This window comes from Loxodonta africana, chromosome 3 (genome assembly GCF_030014295.1).
Source record: "Loxodonta africana isolate mLoxAfr1 chromosome 3, mLoxAfr1.hap2, whole genome shotgun sequence".
NCBI classification, from domain to species: domain Eukaryota; kingdom Metazoa; phylum Chordata; class Mammalia; order Proboscidea; family Elephantidae; genus Loxodonta; species Loxodonta africana.
The window spans coordinates 118,712,241-118,716,462 of NC_087344.1; the positions used below are offsets into that span (position 1 = coordinate 118,712,241).

A 4,222-nucleotide genomic window follows, 5' to 3' on the forward strand; every position below is an offset into this window, starting at 1 on the left:
CAAAGTTAACTTACTGAAGGTATCTAAAAGTTGAACCCTTAAGATGAATGCTTCATATCCTGAAGAGCTAGCTGTTAATGTGAATTTTTATTTCCCCAAAGTGTCTTTTTTTTCTGGAAAGCCCTGGGTTGCGAAAAACCCACCTGCTAATCACAGCTGGAGAGAATGGTCTAAGAATTCTTAAATGGCAGGGCTGTGAGGGGTCTTAGGCTTGAGGATTCTATTTTACTTTGGGGTTTCATCTTCATATTTGATCTATTTTTCCCCTTTTGGGCAACCAGGTTGCCACTTTAGGGCAGATGTGTTTGAATTTTTTTATTCCAATATTTTAACTTTTATTATTATTATTATCATTTGCTTCCCCTCTCTCAAAGAGAGCTCAGACACTTGCCACAATGTATGAACAAATGCTGGGAAATTCCAGTGCTCTCTCTTTTTTTTTTTTTTTGCAAAGGTGGGAGAAAGATGTAGCATTCTGCTTCTGTACAGATTTATAGCCTTGGGAAACCTTGGAAACCCTATGGGGCAATTCTACACTGTCCCACAGAGTCACTGTGAGTGGGTTTGGTTTGGGTGGTTTTTTGCAAAGTACATTTTTGGGGGGCAACCCTAGGCCCTGTGTGCACATTTAGGCTGTTGACACTAGCTGTCCCCTGAGCCACAGGAATGTGTGTTAATTTTCTCTTCCGGGACACACCTCCTGTCCTCCAGGGGCTCAGAGGCCACAGTAACTTGTCTTCTCTCATAAAACTCAAAATCAAACCCACTGCCGTGAAGTCGATTCTGACTCATAGTGTGACCCTGTAGAACAGAGAACTGCCCCATAGTGTTTTCAAGGCTGTAAATTTTTATGGAAGTAGCCTGCCACATCTTTCTCCCACCGAGCGGCTGGTGGGTTTGAACCACTGACCTTTCAGTTAGCAGCTGATCGCTGTAGCCAATGTGCCACCAGGGCTCCTTCTGTCTCATAAGCCCTCCCCAATCCACCAGATCTTTTCCAATACACCTTTCCAATACAGCTTTTCCATTTATTCATGTATCATAGTGTTACATTTATTCTGCTCCAAGATAGAGATTAAATAAATGAGTGAAAATATGTATTCATTTGGGAGGCAGGATAGCAAAGGCTTAGAATCAGGCAGACTTGTGTTTCCTCTTCAGCTTCTCCCAGTGACTAGCTGTGTAACCACAGTCAAGGCTATTACATTTTCTAAGCCTCAGCTTCTTCATCTGTGAAATGGGAGTAACAATACCTGCCTCAATGCTGTCGTAAGAATCAGCTCAGATAATTCCTGTAAAGCTTGGAGCACAGTATATGATGCCTGGTTAAAAACAAACAAACAAAAACAACCAGCTGCCATTGAGTTGATTCTGATTTATAGTGACCCCAAGCATGTCAGAGGAGAACTGTGTTCCACAGAGTTTTCAGTGGCTGATTTTTTGGAAGTAGATCACCAGGTTTTTCTTCCTAGGCACCTCTGGGTGGACTTGAACTGTTAGCCTTTTGGTTAGCAACCGACGGGCTAACCATTTGCACCACCCAGGGATCCTGATGCCTGGTATTCACACCCTGAATGGCGAAGGTGTTGCTGGTGATTCTGCCTGCCTTTCTGGCCTGTGGGGCCTTAGAGGCCTGAATCTCTTCTTCTCTGTGTGCCTGACATGTGGTGGTCAGATAATTTTTGTTTGAAATACAAACATGCAGGGTTTTGCGTTAATAAGCGATCAACCAAGCAAAGTAAGGAACAGCTCATGGTTGGTTTCAGTCGGCCATGTCCAGGCATTAGATTAAAAGGCTCTTTCGTAGACGAAGGTTACTCTCTACAGTGCGGTGAAAAAGACTATATTCCCAAGGAATCTGGCATTTCCTGTTAGTCTATGAGCAGGTCCGTAAGCAAAGGAGGGGTATCAGGAGTTGTTTGGTATGTTGGATGACCATTTCCTGAATAATACAGTGAGATTGCTCTCTAGAGCATAGGAATAATCTGAGTTTGTATCCTGTAGGAGCCCCTGGGTGGTTAACATGCTTGGCTGCTAATTGAAAGTTGGAGGTTTGAGTCCATCCAGAGGCTTATTGGAATAAAGGCCTGGCAATACAATTCAGAAAAATCAGCTATTGAAAACCCTGCAGAGCACCATTCTACCCTGACACACATGGGGATGTCATGAGTTGGAATCAACTTGACAGCAGTTGGTACTGTTAGGAGCAGTATGGCAGTAGAAAGAGCCCCCCTTAGGATCTGTTGGTCAGACTTAGGGACTGAGCATAGCTCTTCGGCGTGCTGACAGAGTGACCACAGCTGGGCCTGCATGTTTCTGGACTGTATTTTCCTTCTCTGCAGTGGGAGGAGACTGGGCTGGATTGTCTCTAAGCCCTGGTAGTGCTCAAGATCCTATACTTTCTTTTTACATTCCTCTTCAAGAACCTCTGTAAGAGGCTCTTTATGGCATCTTCCCTAGCCGAGGCCCTGTTACTCTCGTGGGCTGGCTCTTACATGGAGAGCTTGGGTGTGAAAGGCACAGTTCTTCCCATTTGACTTCACTTTTCCCCTTGAAGCTTTTCTCTTTGGTTCCTGCTTACTCTCTCCTTTCAGAGTTGTCAAGTCAGGGCAGCAGTGATAAATCAGGTTAACTGTTCCTTCTGTGATGTGAAATCTGTGCGTGTTGCAGCCTGGCTGGACTCTAAACCAATCTAAACCAAACCCGTTCCATCAGGTTGATTCCAACTCATGGTGACCCTATAGGACAGGGTAGAGCTGCCCCATAGGGTTTCCAAGGAGAGGCTGGTGGATTTGAACTGCCAACTTTTTAGTTAGCAGCCAAGCTCTTAACCACTACGCCACCAGGGCTCCAGGTGAACTCTAAAAACAAACAAACAAACAAAACAAAACCCCAAACCCGTTGCCATCAAGTGGCATTTCTTTGAAGTCTCAGCACATTCCCCCTTCATCACAACCTCCCTGTGGATTTTCCTCAGAAGCACCTGTTTCCTGCCCCCTTCCCTGGAAAAGCAGTGCTGCCTGAACAGGTCTGATAGGTTCCCTCTGAGCACGGCTTGTGCTTATAGGACACTGTGGACCTTTACCAGATGTGTGACTGTGGGGATTGATGAAGCCCTGGCAGGTCTGTCCCCAAACAGTGTCCATTTCTCATGGTCCCCTCTTTGGTCTTATCTGGATGGTGACATTACAGCACTGCAGATCTAGTGCACAGGTTTCCCCAGTGAGGATCCCATAGTGACCTGGATGCACCAGCAGGCTGGAAACAGGAGGTGGCTATTTCAGAAAATCTTGGCTGCCATCGAGCCTGTTTTTGCCAAGCCAGGGTTGCCTGGGTCTTAGCAGAGCTGGGGGTTTAGCGCCCTTCTTAAAAGTCAGACTGTAACCCTGACATTTCAACTACTTGGAAGAGAAGTGATTGCCCCCTGAATTTTCAACCAAATCTCCCCTTCAGTTTGCTGCATGGCAAGGCACTCCTGGTATTTGAACCTCTAAGAGGCAGTGGTGGTTCAGTGGTAGAATTCTTGCCTGTCATGCAGGAGACCCAGGTTTGATTCCTGGCCAGTGCACCCGTGTACAGCCACCACCTATCTATCCGTCAGTGGAGGCATCTATGTTACCATGATGATAAACAGGTTTCAGCTAAGTTTCCAGATTAAGACTAGAAAGAAAGGCCTGGTGATCTACCTCCCAAAACAAACAAACAAAAAAACAGCTAATGAAAACCCTGTAGATCACAACTGTCCAATCTCGTACATGGAATTGCTATGAGTCGGGCCAGCTTGACAACAGCTAACAACAACATAGAGGGAGTAGGGTCCTGAGGATGTGGGATTGTGGCCCCCAAATTCTGCACTTACTGGTGGCACCTTGGTGGGGATGTCTGGGAATCTGGAGGAGCCAATAGGATTGCTTTGATATGTTAAAAAAAAAAAAAAAACCCTGTTGCCTTCCAGTGCACCTATAGGAAGGAGTAGAACTGCCCTATAGGGTTTCCAAGGAGCAGCTGGTAGATTCAAACTGCTGATCTTTTGGTTAGCAACCAAGCTCTTAACGACTGTGCCACCAGGGCTCCTTGATATGTTAGGTAGAAGAAATCAAAGGCAAACTTCGTCACTTTCAAAAGTTTGCACTAGGCTCAGCCCTGGAGAAAATTGCCAACTTCTTACCTCACAAAGTTGGATGGAAGATATAAGGACAGACCATGTGGACACTTGAGCCCC

General features: G+C 45.7%; 1 non-coding gene across 1 annotated transcript; it reads left to right on the forward strand.

The window, feature by feature from the left end:
* The first annotated feature begins 3,497 nt into the window (after positions 1 to 3,497).
* TRNAD-GUC (transfer RNA aspartic acid (anticodon GUC)) lies at positions 3,498 to 3,568 on the forward strand. Its single transcript has one exon. It is a non-coding gene; the product is annotated as a tRNA-Asp (tRNA).
* Positions 3,569 to 4,222: the final 654 nt, after the last annotated feature.